This window comes from Canis lupus, chromosome 16 (genome assembly GCF_011100685.1).
Source record: "Canis lupus familiaris isolate Mischka breed German Shepherd chromosome 16, alternate assembly UU_Cfam_GSD_1.0, whole genome shotgun sequence".
NCBI lineage: Eukaryota > Metazoa > Chordata > Mammalia > Carnivora > Canidae > Canis > Canis lupus.
In genome coordinates this window covers 44057248-44074452 of record NC_049237.1, presented here as the reverse complement: position 1 = coordinate 44074452, position 17205 = coordinate 44057248, and the positions used below count along the sequence as shown (strand labels likewise).

The 17205-nt window shown below is 35.6% G+C and overlaps 1 non-coding gene across 1 annotated transcript; it reads right to left on the bottom strand.

The window, feature by feature from the left end:
* Positions 1-16842: 16842 nt before the first annotated feature.
* LOC119869672 lies at positions 16843-16968 on the bottom strand. Its single transcript, XR_005371763.1, has one exon. It is a non-coding gene; the product is annotated as a U6atac minor spliceosomal RNA (small nuclear RNA).
* Between the last annotated feature and the right edge of the window lie 237 nt (positions 16969-17205).

The window sequence follows — 17205 nt, the reverse complement described above, 5'->3', positions numbered from 1 at the left end:
ATTTGCTTTTCATCTTGGCCACCTAGAAATAGTTATTAAAAATAGAAAAATATTTAAAAAGACCTGTAGTAAGGAACTAATCTTATATACATGGTTACGGCTGATATTCTGTTAGACCCTACAATCTTTTTCAAATAAGATGCAAACATGGCACAATACACTAAAAAGTTTTTCAAAAACCTTTCTATTTATATAGTGTTTTGTTTCTGAAAGCACTGTGGAAAACACATACACACCTAAAAAAGGCGAGAAATTTATTAGGGTTACAAAATGAATAAGTGGTAGAACAAGAGACATAATTTAGATTTCATCCCTCATGGTCGTATCTAATGAACTCCTCATTGCTCTTCATTTCCTAAAGTATAGTGTTGTTTTGCAGAGAAAGAAAAAACAGTTTACCCTTTTTATTCCCCAGTAAGCTATTAAAATATAATATTCTTGGGGATAAAGACTTTTCACTTTGCCCTTCTAGGTGTTTATATAAAAAATAATTGATTCCACTAAAGATAAGTGGAGGAAAAACAAAATTAGAATCAAGAATATAAGGACTTTCCAAACACCATATGAAAAGTTTATTTTTTAATTCACTAAAAGAACACCAATCATGTTTCTGAATCACTTTGAAATTCCGTTTTGGTTCCACCTATTAAAATTCGATTTCATACAATTGAACTTAACCCAAAACTCTATTTCCAGTGGAACTGGATCTGATTTGTTTAAAAGAGAGCTAGATCTTTGTCTATTACCCATTCATTGGCTTACAGCCTTACAACCAGAAGGTATGCACAATAAAATGTTGTCATTCCAGCAAGAAAAAAAGAGAGGGTAGAGAGGAGGGTGTGCAGAATTGTCCTGTCCTGTCCTTGCAACTGTTGAAAATGATCATAGACAGATATACTTGGCTGTATGTCCTTGTTTGTCTCCTCTCACCAAGGCCTTTCAGGCCATTTGATCTAATAGTCCCTTAGCCTCACCACCAACTCTATGCCTATGTTAGTGATTTATTGCTGGCTAACAAATTACCATGACTTAGTGGCTTAAAACACCACACACTTATTAGCCCACTGTTTCTATGGTCAGGAGTCTAGATGCTACTTAGTTAAGTCCTCTATTTTAGCCTCTAACAAGGCTACAATCCCGGTATTGGCCAGGCCTGGCGTCTCATCTGAGGCTCTACCAAAGAAAGATCCACCTGCCAAATTTGCATGGGTTCTGGCAGGATTCAGTTCTGGCAGGTTGTCAGACTGAGTTCCTCAGGTCCTTGCTGGCTGTTGGTTTCTTGCCACTTGGGCCTCTTCAAATGGCAAGCCTCCTTTATCAGAGCCAGCAAGAAAGCGTCAATACAGAGAGTATGATAGTGAGACAGAAGTGAAGGTCTCATGTAACATAATCGTGGAAGTAACATCTCACAACCTTTGCTGTATTCTATTGGTTAGAAACAAGTCATGGGTCTCTATCTACACTTAAGGATAGAGGGTCACACCAGGGAATGGATGTCCGGAGGCAGAGACTGGAGGGCTCTTAGAGCCCACCTGCTACAGTACTGGCCCTAGATGCATTATCTCCACCTTAAATCATATGAGATGCTTGAAACCTCATTTTATTAACAAACTGGTTTATTCAACATCATCATCATCATTATGATTACTATATTTGCCTGATGCCTGATACCTTGGTTCCTTGAACTCTGTGTCCCACCCTTGTTCCTGGTACCCGAACACTGGTCTGGTAATTGGGCCCTTTATTTCCCACACACATACCTTCTTCATCCCTACTAACCAAATGTTCATTTTGACTCCTCCATCAAATGACAGGTCCTTGATTGATACCAACGCTCTTCATGTATACCTACTTCTATTGTGAATTTTCACCTATTAACCTCCAGCAACTGGCTAAATGGATACTCAGCATTTAGATTTGGTTTGTCTCTTTGGCTAATGATGGTGCTTGTGCCACATCTGTATTTACCCCATAGACTAGCAACTGCTTTTCAGACTCAGTGTTTGTAATGTACCTGTTTGTACTGATTTCCTGAATAACAAATCCCGAGCCTTACTCCCATATTGCATCATTTGCCATTCTTTTGACGCTTCGAGTTTTCCTCATTTCCTGACTGTAACTGGTTCTGATCTGACCTATCCTGAAAATATTTCATCCTGTCTTCTGATAGTTGTTTACTTGCTAGAAAAAAAAATACTTTTATAAATTCCTCCCCAGTGGAAGTTCCATATCTAATCATGAATATTTGCAAGGATTTTAGAAAATATAAATACTCATTGAAGCAAAGCCCTTTAATGATAAAGGAAAACATTTATAAGGATTTAAGAAAATACAAATATTCATTGAAGCACAACCCTGTAATGATGAAGAAAGGATGCTTTCATCCCAAAGAAATATTGTTTTCTCAATGTAGATATTTAAAACTGACAAACTACCTATTCTGGGTTTCATTTTATAAAGTAGATACGTCAAGTGGAAAAGAGGATAGTTCTCTATAGATCCAACATTATTAAATATATATACATATATATAATATATATATGTATTTGCTTAAAATCATGAAGTTCATGTTCTTTTATCTGTCTGAAATAACCTTATTTGTCATGGATTTTTACCTGTTAAAATCCTATTGATAGGAGAGCTCTTTGGAGCTCTCCCCTCTCACTCTAAACCAATCTAGAGTGAGTACTGTCTCTAAACCTCCAGAGACCATACTCACACTGCTTCAGGGATGTATCATGTTTATTACTTTTTATGTACTCCTTTTATGATGCTGCTAGATTGTAAATGTCCCTATACTAAACACATTATCTTCCTTACTCTTTTATTCATTGAGATATATTTAGTGTGTCCTTGAGCATTTTAGTTTTTCAATAAATATTTACTAATCTGAATTGCATTGTATTATATTTTTTTTCTTGTTAAGGAAGAGCTTTTCCCAATAGTTTTAGTATTTATATGAGTAATATATTATTAGTTAATTTTATTATGAATAGAGAGTAGTTGTTACCTTTGACATCATGTGTGATTTAATTAATGAAAATTCTAAGTTAGAACATGGACATATTGGTAATTACTAATCAATAATATTGGAAATAAACTGCAAAACTCACTTTTAGAAATATCTACCATAGTTTTAGACATAGCAGATATTTTTTAAAGTTTCTTTGTCTTATATCTTCCTATTTTATTTTTTTATTAATTTAGCAGCTTAGTTTTGATATATCTGCATCCTTCAAAAAAAGTGCAGGATTTTTTAAGTGGATTATGTTAATTAAAGGTTTAATGCCATTCGAAAAACCTTAAATATCTTAAAGCATTATAAAACTGAAACTTTGAATTGGGATCTAATGACATAAAGATTCTTCTCTCTACATATATAAGCAGTAGAAGCTGTGAGCTTCGGTACAGGACTCTATAAGAAACTGCAGAGGACACTGGGATTCCAGGTCTTACCTGCTTTTTGGGAAGAACCTATTTCTCTAGTGGTTGGAAGTGTTGTTGAAAAATGGCCCTCGGCTATCGACTCTCTTTGAGGATTGTCTCAGTGTAAGACTACTGCTCCATCCAGGGCACCCTATATCTGACTGACCAACAGACAGTGTGAAGGACCTGCCCGCTCACCACTTGGAGCCATGAAAGAAGTTCATCCCAACTTCAGAGCTCTCGGTGTGTTTAGCTAGGTCCTTCATTGGACTTCATTTCAGCTCAACCTTCTGTCCAAGCCTCTTCCTTCCTGTCCTTCCACAGGTGTTAATCCATAAATCATTCCCTAATAGACACCCTGTTCGCTCATCTCCATCTCAGAGTCTGCTTCACAAGGAACCCTACTTGCAACAAACATGAAAATGCTCTTGGCAGGAGATCCATTTTCCACAAGATAAAATCAGGATTCTTTGCTGGTTCTGTTTAGAGTTTTTTCCAACTTTTGGTGCAGTTAACATAATTAATTGTCCTTGGTGCGTCCTGTGCATTGTAGGATATTAAGCAGAATCCCTGGCGTCTACCACCAGATGCCAGTAGCATACGCACAAAAACACCTATAATGTATAACAAACAAGAATGTCTCCAGACATTGGGAAATGTCCACCCCTACCCCCCAGAGAAGGGAATGAAAGTCTCTCTTTGAGAATCCCTACCCTAGAGTGAAATTTTAATTAAGAAAGAGCAATAGGAAAATTAAAAATGGAATGAATGAACTTACTGTCTGGTTTACCCAGTTGAAAGTAATCAAATAATAGGCCAGAGACAATGAGTGTCTAGCACAGGCCTTGATGCACACCTCCCCCTCCACACACACTCCATCCTTATTCCATCATCACCACTGAAGGTTAGCAATTATGTGTCGAGATTCTACAATTTGGAGCTGCGGACCAATGCTTATTTTTTCTTTAATGTATTATAATGTGTGTAGAGTCTTTCATCATGTTTAATGTTGTAGGATTCATTATTTATAGGCTTCTAAAATGTGTCAAATACTCTATAGTCCTTGATGAAAAGCAGGATTCTTCAATTCCACAGAGAAGCTTTAGTAAGTTTTAGTTTTACTGTTTTTTTTTTTCTGCAAATTCTTGAAATGCCACTGTTCTTAAAGGATTTCCTGATTTGCTTTAAATGTCGTAAGTATCTATTTAATAGAAACACTTCTTCCACTTATAATCCCGGTGATTGCAGGGGAAGCCATGATATGGAAATTCTAGAGAATTTCCCCAACTCTTAAATTCTTCACTGTATATCAAAGCTGGATTCTGGGGGACAGGAGGCCTACAATTGGGGCACATGGGGGTGAACATATAAAGAAATACATCTTTTCAGGAGAATACATCTCTCTGTCCTTTATAGGTATGGCATTTTTCCATCTTGCAAGTTGGAATATATTTAATAATTTCCCATACCAAGTGCTCCAATCTTCTCTACTACTGCTATGGTTATGTGTTATTCCCACCCAAATAATTCTAAAAAGAAATTTTAAAAGGAGGTGCTCTTCTATATACGTCTATGTGCTGTGAAAGGGTTATAAGCCAACCACCTGCAGGACAAATAGTTACTCCTCAGCACTATCTTTAACCATTGTCATTATTTTTATCTAAGACTTTACAATATGTTAAATCAATTTTCTGCTAAGAAATTTAGTTTTTACATGTTTATTAGTGTAACTTCGTATCATAGGATTTAGCATTAGCGACTCTGTGGGATAAGCGGCAGAGAGAATATCCATAAAACACAGGTAATTTTTAATTTTATCAGACAATTTCTTCCCATGAAGAATTTATAACTTTCTCATCTCTAATCAAATTCCCTGCCATAGGAGCACATTCTAATTAGAGCCGTCTGCTCCTAGCAGGGTATTCATCCCAGACCAATGTGTGGTGAAACATTCTAATCCATTTTAAGCGTGTAATTTGTTTCTGCTCTCAAATTCTAGGCAAAGAGCAGCTGGATGTCATTGGAGACTTTTCTTAACACAATGAGGGTGAGGAAAGTTAAAATAGAAATTCACTGAGTGGAAACCAAAGATCTCTAATTAGGAAATATTAATCTAGGACATGCAGTGGGAGAAATGAATGACCACCTGGTCATATCGTGCTTATTAAGGTAGTTGACCCTAGGAAACTACTCCCATCTCGTTTGTTCAGAGGCCATCAGCCACTTCTTTCCTGAAATGACAAGGCATGATTCGTTCACTTACACATCCAATCATTTATTCATTCATACTCTAAAATTGACTATTTTTGAGCAAGGTGCTATGCTTTGTGCTAAAAAGAATACCAACTAAAATTGTTTTTGAAAGTTGGTAGACAGTGCAAAATAATGTCTAGAGTTTCTTCAAAATTATTTTTTCTTATGTCTTAAAAAAAAGCCTATGAACTAGTCTATTTTTGTCCCTACCATAAATATGGAGATTAAGTATACGTAGTATATTATTCCTCCCACAGTTTATGTGTTCTTACATAATTATAAGAATTCAGAAATCTCAATACTGAAATTTATGGATGGTATGTTCTATGATATAGTTATTTGTATTCAAAAGCCAGCATAAAAGAGCTCAGAATGGACATAGGGTTCGTAAAAAGACCAAAAAGGGGGCACTATTCAAATTTCCATAATTGGAAGCAATTTTAAAGAAAAATATAAAATACTAATTCAAAAGTTACCAGATGATCCCTGAGACAAGTATACAGACACACACACACACACACACACACACACCAAGTTGGAAGTCACTTTTAGAAGGTTAGGATCTGTATGTCTATTCCATTGTGTAGCTTCTACATCAAGTTACAATTAAATGCAAAATAGTTTGAAAGGCTGCTCTTCAGGCTTTTATAACTAATAGCCACTGCTGACATTGCCCTGTCTCTTCTATACCTCTGCTTCATTTTGACTTTCCCAAATTTCTGTGATGGGGTGAAAGAGCATACTGAAAAGGGAAAAAATACCATACTTACAACAGACAAAGAGAGGTATTCAAGTGACCCAGAGCAGACTATTTCTAAAAAAGAACTGCCACTAGCACACACATGCACACACACACACATAACCTCTCACATGAGGTGAGCACTGACAGTTTAAGGTTTCAAAATGGATGAACCTAGGTTCCAGAATGGATGAACACATAAACCCTATGCACACAATTTACTTGTTTCAGCAGAGAATGAAAATGCAATACTAACAAAAAAGACACCATGTACTTTACAATTATTCTTTGTTAAAAACAGAGCCAAAATTAAGCTCTGGTGACCAAAAAAAAGAATCCTAGACTCAGAACCAGAGCAGCTGGTGGCTACAGGTAACATCATTGAAGTGGTTCAGCTATGAGCCACAGATGTAGGCTGCAAAACAGAAACATTTGTGTAGCCACAGACATTCCCCAGTCTCCAAACAGGCATACCCCACCAATTTCAGATATAAGATTGTCCTAGAAACAAACCTCAGCAATTGCATCAGTGATGATACCCGTGTTTAGAGTAGTTGACCAACCCTGAAGCAAAACTATTCCTAAACATGTCATCATTGAAGCTTATCACTGATTATTGCTTAGTAATACCTTGTCAGCCTTATTTCATCCTTTCTATTATAAGAGCATATATTAAGAGATTTAGCCTGTAAACAGTTGACTCTGAGCTCATTTCAAATTAGCAAAGCATAGGAGAGAGAGATAAATAATGCATGCAGTACTGCTGCAAAATGATTTGAGTGCATGAAAATGAGTGACCATATTACATACGGTTTACCAAAGGTTTGTTGACATTTGTTCACAACTGGGTGGCTGCTAAGCATAGACATCTGTATAAATATTAACCAAGACTAAGGCTTTCAACATATCATTCTAATTAAGATGCTGTAAAATAATTGCAGACCGGAGGACTGCTGTTTGGTTTGCAGATAGGGCATGAGTAGACTCTGAAGACAATGCACATTATAATTAGCACATACATCATGTATTTAGAACAAATACAGACCCAATATTTCCAGTGCCTGCAATATTTCCTTAAACAAGATCTTTCAGTTACCTTGATGAGAAGAGGTGGTTTATACTTCTGAAAACTCAGTAAGATATTTTAACATGGTTATTCACACTGAAGTTATCATTATTATTATTGCCATGTTGAAGGTATTTAAATGAGAAAGAAATAAAACTGGAGTAATAAACATCTTTAAATTGTCTTCCAAGATCACAAATGAGCTTTGTAAAGAAAACTTTAGGCTCTGGCCTAGTGCTTTTGTTTTGTTTTATTTTGTTTTGTTTAATGAGCTCCACTTTAAACTTTTGTAAAGCTTGTTGAATTCATTTCAAATTTGTTATATCTGGTCCATTGGGCACTACTTGAAGGGTATGTTCATGGGAAGCATGTCTGGCACATGCGGCAAAATCTCAACGCCAAACTTCTTTGCCAGGTGACCTCCGTTGCAGGTTTATGCTAACATTGATCAGCTACACAGCCAAAAAAGGTCTGGAGCCTTAACAAAGGCTTTGGTATAGTCCTATATTGGAGCCAGATAATTAAAGAAGGGCCCCTTGAGATTATACAGTTTTATGAAGGCAAGCAAATAATACTCAAAGATAATTTTTAAACCAAGTTAATTTTGGAGAAACACCGCCTTTGGTAGATCCCTTCTGTCTAGCAAAGCAAAATAATCAATTTTTAGACCATTTCACCAGAGAAAAAGATAAAGCCCTTCCATTAAGAATCCCTTCCTTTAATAATAATTGTTATTATAGAAATTCATTCCAATCCTCACTTCTTCACTTGCTTTGTTTGCTTCTTACCCCTGTAGTGCACCTGAAGAAGCATAACCATAAGCCTGGTTAAATTGGGCTGTTCCTATTGGATGTGAATGAAAGATGTATTGTCCTTTTATGTAAATAACAAAAAATATGTGTTAGGCAATGAGGAATTTTTTTTTTTTAACTAACGAGTTAAAAACATCTCTTTCCACAAAAGTCCTTTAGATTGATTGGGTAAAAATGATATAACCATGAAACAATTAATGAACAAAACAACACATAGAAATGTGATTTCTCTATTCCAGTTTTTGGTACTAGGAACATCAGAAAGGTTTCACAGAAACACTAGAACTTGAGTTGGACCTACATGGTTTCATAAAAAGATGGATAGGTCAAAAGAGAAAGGAAGAATTGACATAGACCTGAACATAAATGTGTGAAAGGATATTGTTTGTAATATATAAACATAAAATCTATTTGGACATATAATGCACATATACTTAAAAATACTTCAAATTGGTTCAGGGATCCCTGGGTGGCGCAGCGGTTTGGCACCTGCCTTTGGCCCAGGGCGCGATCCTGGAGACCCGGGATCAAATCCCACATCGGGCTCCCAGTGCATGGAGCCTGCTTCTCCCTCTGCCTGTGTCTCTGCCTCTCTCTCTTTCTCTCTGTGTGACTATCATAAATAAATAAAAATTAAAAAAAAAAACAAATTGGTTCAATAAATGGTGGGGAGTACGTTTGCCTAAGGTAAATAGCAATATTCATATGGTCTGGTCTTGAACATCTCAGATTCTTTCAAGTACTCTGATGTTTGAATATACACTGATAAGAGTTAAAAAGAAAGGGGAAGGATACAAATTAATCCCTACTGAAAACAAACATTACATTATTTTATTTTTGGGGAGTAACTGTTTCACAAATTATAATTATGATTGTTAGTCCATTCTACACAAAATATGATAGATATTATCATTAAATAGACAAAAAGCAGTGGATTTTTTTTAAGATTTTATTTATTCATGAGAGACAGAGAGAGAGACGCAGAGACATAGGCAGAGAGAGAAGCCGACTCCACGTAGGGAGCCTGATGTGGGACTCGATTCTGGAACTTCACGATCACGCCCTGGGCCTAAGGTAGGCGCTTAACCACTAAGCCACCCAGGCGTCCCAGCAGTGGATTTTATATTTAAAAGTATAATGAATGAGTTATCATGATGACCGACAGCATATGTGATTAAATATCACTTACATATGGTAAGTTCCACAAGAATAAGAATCTTGTCTGTATTATTTCTCTTCTACCTCCATCCCTTTCATAGACCATAGGCTGTAATAGGTACCATAATAGATACTCTGTAATTGTTGAATGAGTAAATAAATGAATTGATTATAGAAATAGCCTCAGATAATAAGGAAACCCAAACTATTGCATGCTCATACCCAAAAATGACTGTGTCAAACGGGAAAAAAATGGTACTTTTGTTAAGATCCTCTCCTGTTCTTAGAGGTCATATAAAAACCCGTTGGAAAGAAAAACACATTGGGAAAAGGAGAACTATGGTAATAATCCATAATTTGTGTTTGTTTTTAATGCTATGGATTAAAGTTCTTAGTCCCATTTCTGGCTGACTGTATAAAAATTTAAAATTATGAATGATTAAGCATTTTGTGTAGATTTGGATTTTGGGGTTTAGATGTTAGTCTATGAATTCTAAAGTCAAAATTCAGAAAGCACTGACTTCTACTTGTTCATGTATTGGTAATGAAAAGAAATTTCCAAAGTTCTCCAAATTTTGGCCCACCTCAGAAGAATCAATCTATTTTTTACTCAATTAACACAATAAGTATTTAACTAAGCACTTACTATGTACAGTGTTCAGTTAGACATTTTGCAATAGTCAAATAAATATTATGATATCCAGTATCATGGACAAGATTATATAGAGTCAGGATAGGTGAATATTAAAAAGTGATTAAGTCAGTATAATACATATAAATACCCTACAAGTCAATGAAATAGATTGTAGGACTTCAGGGAAGTGAGATTTACTACCACTGACCTGGTCTTGGATGATTTCATGAAGGAAAGAATTGTACCTTCATAAATGAATACAATTTAGCATGACAAAGAAAAATGAGAGTGCATTTCAGGAATGCATTCATAGCATGAGGAAAATCAGCAAGTCTGGAATGGGTATGACATGTGTACAGAAAAATATAGATTAGCCTTGCTAAGGAAGGCTCCTCCTATGGGGGTGGGGAAGGTGGGAGAAAAATTACAGTTTTGCAGCATGATGAGAGCCCCAAATGACAGCCTAGACTTTTAAGACAATTCTATAAACTGTGGTTGATGATATGGTGAAAAGAGTCATTTTAAGATAATCTATCGGATGTGCATGCTAGAGTGCAGGATAAATTTGAGGTGGGATGTACTAGAGGCAAGACATGTTGGGAAGCTCTTGGAATAAACCAAGCATAAGAAAAGAGTTACAACCACAGTGGCAGCACCAGAGTGGAAAAGAAAGGCTAAATAGGAATGACATTTTAAAAGAGAAATCAGTGGCACTTTTTGACTGATTGGACTTGAAGGGAGGCTCTAAAGGTCATTCTCAAGCTAAAACAACTGAACAAAATGATCATAGAAGTGAAGGGAGTTCATGTACCACTTAGAAGGTTGGACCAAGTGACCTTCAAGACCTCGACCAAACTAAATTCCACGCCTTATGCCTGGACAAATTGTTTCCCTGTCTCTTCCCTCCACCTAGCCAACTATGCCCATCCATTCACATCTACTTCTAGACTCAACACTCCATACAAATCTTGCTGACTACTCCATACCTTGTACAGGGTCTTCTTTGAGCTTCTGATGCATTCACTTTTCCTCCACATAAATTGGGAATCTAATTGCACCCTCCTGCACATCATAGTAATACTGTTTTACATGAATCTTTGCTCCCTCACTAATTTTCACTCTTCTCATATACAAAAGCTAGCACTGAATTAAATATTAACTGGTGTAAAATATGACCCTGTAGACTGAAGTAATAAATCTAAATAAACACATCGCTTTTCACTAGGTACCTGGAAATGTTAATATGCAAAGGGAAGCCTATTTGTACTGCACTTCCAAAAATTTAAATAATCTCTTCTTCAATTTGAAGCTGAAATTATGGCTAGATACTCAAGTAGCATCTCTGAAAATAAAGCAAGAAGCACTAGAAATGTGTGCCACATACCCTCTATTGCTGAGTGAACAATTAAAAAGTCTATTTTGTGAGTCACAATGGAGCTAAACATTTCCTATACTGTACAAAGAGAAACAATTCAATGGTGTCTTTGTACTGCTCAGAAAATCCCACAAAGTCACTTTCTGCTTTTTAGTTTGCTCTTTGGCCCTATGTAAAAAGTTGTCACAGAAATTGCTTTGTGCTCAGCAAAACCCAACCTGTTAATTCCAGTGACTGGAATCATTCAAGGTCAGAAGGTAAAAACACCTGCTGTGTCACATTTTCACATTTCAGAGATTTCTTCTGTACTCAGCATTTATGTATTGGTTTCTTTTTGTGGGACCCTTATTTCATTTTCAAAAGGCCTACTCTTGATTAACTTGCACTTAGTAAACAATCATTTATTGAGAGTCGTTTGGGTCCTGAGAACAACATTAAGGAATCTGGAGAAGGGACAGTATAAAAATAATTATACACAAAGAATTCAACTTGAAATTCTGAAAAAGTAACAAATATACTAACCTCGATGTTATATTTTATAAATAAAAAACCTAACATTAAACAGAGAAAAAATGGAAATGATGATCTATAAAACAGTATATAATTTATGATTAAGCAAACCAAAACATTACAAAATTTTCATTTCTTTGGGCTTTAATCTAAAAACAAAAATAGGCACCCCGGTGGCGCAGCGGTTTAGCGCCGCCTGCAGCCCGGGGTGTGATCCTGGGGACCTAGGATCAAGTCCCGCATCAGGCTTCCTGCATGGAGCCCGCTTCTCCCTCTGCCTGTGTCTCTGCCCCTCTCTCTCTCTCTGAATAAATAAATAAATAATCTTTAAAAAAATAAAAATAAAAAAATAAAAACAAAAATAATAATCAGTATTAAGAAAAGGTCAAAGGGAAGCAAATAAAATATATTAATATTCATGAGACATTTTAAATCACAGAAGCAGGAAATCTGATAATTTTTTCTCTACAGCTAAAATTACAAATTTCATAAAATTTGGGATTTGGACAACAAAAGTAAAATATTGAGTGGTAAAGTTTTCATAATATTTCATAATGCAATGCTTATATTAGATCTTTGCCCTTAAGTATAATGGTAAATGCATTTTCCTAAAATATGCAATTAGAACAATTGATGGCTAAATGAATAAATATTGTCCCTATATGAAGTGACCCCAGACTGATGTTTTATATGTCAATTCCCAGCATTTTGTCCATTCATAGTATCCTATGTTAAATTTACCATTCACTGTAGTCTACTAAATAGCAGCTGGGGAAATCATGTTGTTAAATCAATTACATGAACTTAAAAAAAAAATAAAAATCAATATGCTCTTTTCTGAGAACCTGTGGGAAGTTCTATGAAGTTCTCTATAAAATTTTTATTTATTCATTATTGTGTACTCAAGACCTGCCATATCACTAGCAATCTAATTAGTAAAAAAAAAGTGATAAATAAATACATACATGAATTTTTAAATAAATAAGGCACAGATATTTGTGGAATAATTTTCACTTACTTTCAAAGTACTCTTTAATTTATGTCTAAGCTATGTCTATTCTGCATAAGGACGCTTGTTGAAAGTTTAAATGTCAAGTAACTGAGGTGCTAGCTATCATATGCATTTTTAATATTTTATGCTAAAGTTAAATATATTTTATATGAAACTTTTCTTTTTTTATATGAAACTTTTCTTAATGAAAGATGGAATTGTTGTAGGACATCAAAGTTGTTTTATTTCCATATCAAATCCCCCTTCTTTGTCTTTATTTGAACTCTGGATGTGCATCGCAAATTCAATTTTGAATCAGAAACTTGCATTGGTTTCTTTTTGGCTTACTAAATGTTAGGAACACATAGTAAGCTCAATAGTTGATATTTTATTTTATTCTGCATTATCTTTTATTTAAAATCAATTAATTAGCATATAATGTATTATTAGTTTCAGAGGTAGAGGTTACTGAATCATTAGTCATATAATCCCAGTGATAATTACATCAATGCCCGTCACCCACTGACTCTGTGTCCTCACCCCCCTCCCCTCCAGCAACCCTCAGTTTGTCTCCTATGATTCAGTCACTTATGATTTGTCTTCCTCTCTGATTTCACCTTATTTTATTTTTTCCTGTCTTCCCATCTGATCCTCTGTTTTGTTTCTTAAATTCCACAAATGAATGAGGTCATATGATAATTGCCTTTCTCTGATTGACTTATTTTGCTTAGCATAACATCCTCTAGTTCCATCCATGTTGTTGCAAATGTCAAGATTCTTTTTCATGGCTGAATAATGGTCCATTGTATATACGTATATACTATATCTATATCCATTCTTTTGCCGATATACATCTGGGCTTTTCCATAATTTCGCTATTGTGGATTGCTGCTATTAACACTGAAGTGCAGGTGCCCCTTCAGATCACTGCAGTTGTATATTTGGGGTAAATACCCAGTAGTACAGTTACTGGGTCATTGGATAGCTCTATTTTCAACTTTTGGAGGAACCTCCATTCTGTGTTCCAGAATGGCTGAACCAATTTGAATTCCCACAACAGTGTAAGAAAGGTCCCCTTTCACCACATCCTTGCCAACATCTATTGATTCCCGACTTGTTAATTTTAACCATTCTAACTGGTGTGAGGTGGTATCTCATGGTGATTTTGATTTGTATTTCCTTGATGCCAAGTGATGTTGAGCATTTTTTTTTCATGTGTCTGGTGGCCATTTTTATGTCTTCTTTGGAGAAATGTCTGTTCATGTCTTCTGCCCATTTCTTGATTGCAATATTTGTTCTTTGGGTGTTGAGTTTGGTAAGTTCTTTATAGATTTTGGATACTAGCCTTTTACCTGGTAAAACATTTGCAAAAATCTTCTCCCATTCTGTGGATTGTTTTTTTGGTTTTATTGACTGTTTCCTCTGCTGTGCAAAAGCTTTTTATCTTGATGAAGTCCCAATAGCTCATTTTTGTTTTTGTTTCCCTTGCCTTTGAAGATATATGTAGCAAAAAGTTGCGGCCACTAAGGTCACAAAGGCTGCCTCTGTTCTCCTGTAGGATTTTTATGGATTCCTGTCTCACATTTAGGCCTTTCATCCATTTCGAGTCTATTTTTGTATATGCTATAAGAAAATGATCCAATTTCATTCTTCTGCATATGGCTGTTCAAATTTCCCCCAACACTATTAGTGGAAGAGACTGTCTTCTTTCCACTGAATATTCTTTCCTGTTTATTTTTTTTTCTTTCCTGTTTAGTCAAAGATTAGCTGACCATAGAGTCAAGAGTCCGTTTCTTCATCTTCATTTTCTCTTCCGTTGATCTATGTGTCTGTTTTTGTGCCAGTACCATACTGTCTTGATGATTACAGCTTTGTAATAGAGCTTGAAGTATGGAATTGTGATACCACCAGTTTTGGTTTTCTTTTTCAACATTCCTTTGGCTATTTGGGATCTTTTTTGGTGCCATCAAAATTTTAGGATTATTTGTTCCATCTCTGTGAAATAAGTTGATGGTATTTCAATAAGGATTGCATTGAATATATAGATTGCTCTAGGTAGCATAGACATCTTAACAATATTTTTTCTTCCAATCCACAAGCATAGAATGTTTTTTTATTTCCTTTTGTCTTCCTCAATTTCTATCATGAGTTTCATAATTTCTCTCTATAGTTTTCTGAGTACAGATCCTTTGCCTCTTTGGTTAGGTCTATTCCTAGGTATCTTATGGGGTTTTTTGGTGCAATTATACATGGGATCATGTCCTTGATTTCTCTTTCTTCTGTCCATTGTTAGTTTATAGAAATGCAACAGATTTATGTGCAGTGGTTTTATATCCCTGACACTTAGCTGAAATCCTATATGAGTTCTAGCAGTTTTGGGTGGAGTCTTTTGGGTTTTCTACATAGAGAATCAAGTCATCTGCAAAAAGTGAAAGTTTGACTTTTTCTTTGTTGATTTGGATGCCTTTTATATCTCTTTGTTGTTTGATTACTGAGGCCAGGACTTCCAGTGCTATGTTAAACAACAATGGTGAGAGGGGACATGCTGCCAATTCCAGACCTTAGGGGAAAAGCTCTCAGTTTTTCTTCATTGAGGATGATGTTCATTGTGGGCTTTCCGTATATGGCTTTTATGATATTGAGGTATTTTCCCTCTATCCCTACACTCTGAAGAGTTTTAATCAAGAAAGGATACTGTACTTTGTCAAATGCTTTTTCTGTATCCATTGAGAGAATCATATGGTTCTTGTCCTTTCTTTTATTAACATGGTATATCACATTGATTGATTTACAGATGTTGAACCATGCTTGAAGCCCAGAAATAAATCCCACTTGGTCTTGGTGGATAATCCTCTCAATGGACTGTTGGCTAGCATTTTCATGAGAATTTTGGCATCCATGTTCATCAGGGATATTGGTCTGTAATTCTCCTCATTGGTCGGATCTTTGTCTGGTTTTGGGATCAAGGTAATGCTGGCCTCGTAAAATGACTTTGGAAGTTTTCCTTCCATTTCTATTTTTTTGAAACAGCTTCAGGAAAATAGATATTAATTCTTCCTTAAATGTTTGGTGGAATTCCACTGGGAGGACATTTGGCTCTGGACTCTTGTTTGTTGGGAGATTTTTGATGACTGCTTCAATTTCCTTGCTGGTTATGAGTCTATTCCGGTTTTCTATTTCTTCCTCTTTAGGTTTTGGTAGTTTATAGGTCTCAAGGAATGCATCCGTTTCTTCCAGATTGCCTAATTTGTTGGCATATAGTTGCTCATAATATTTTCTTAAAATTGTTTGTATTTCTTCTGTGTTGGTTGTGATATCTCCTCTTTCATTTATGATCTTATTTATTTGGGTCCTTTCTCTTTTCTTTCTGACAAATCTGCCTAGGGGTTTATCAATCTTATTAATTCTTTCAAAGAACGAGCTCTTAGTTTTGCTTATCTATTGTACTATTCTTTTGGTTTCTATTTCATTGATTCCTGCTCTAATCTTTATTAATTCTCATTTCCTGCTGGGTTTAGGCTTTATTTGCTGTTCTTTTTCCAGCTCCTTTTGGTGTAAGGTTAGGCTGAGTATTTGAGATTTTTCTTGTTTCTTGAGAAGGCCTGTATTACTATATACTTCTCTCTTAGGACTGCACTTGCTGCATCCCAAAAGTTTTGAACAGTCTTATTTTCATTTTAATTTTTTTCCATGTATTTTTTTTTAATTTTTCTTTAACGTACTAGCTGACCCATTCGCTCCTTAGGAGGATGGGTCATATATTTGAATTATAACCTATATGTATTTGAATTCTTTCCAAATTTCCTCTTGTGATTAATTTCCAGTTTCAAAGCATTGTGGTCCAAAAATATGCAGGGAATGATCCCAATATTTTGGTACAAGAATGTTGGTTAGATGCCACAAAGTAGGTGGCAGTGCCTTAACCATATGAGTGTTGTCAGGCCCGGGGGCCCCTTCCATTCTTGTCAAGGCGAGTGCTAACCTTCTCTCCTTTCATACAACACTCAATAGGTTATATTTTAACTCATTAACCGTAAATTAGAAAGGAACAAGGGGTTGATTTTTTTTCCATGTCTGGAAAGACAAGCTATTTTTTGAAAATAGCTGTTTTGAAAAGCTATTTAATTTTAAGTCAGAAGTATGCAAGAAGGACAGCGGGGCTATGAAGCCAATCTCAATATACTGTGAGATCCCTTAATTTGTCACACTTCAAACTAAGATTTGAGGGTAAAGTATTAAGT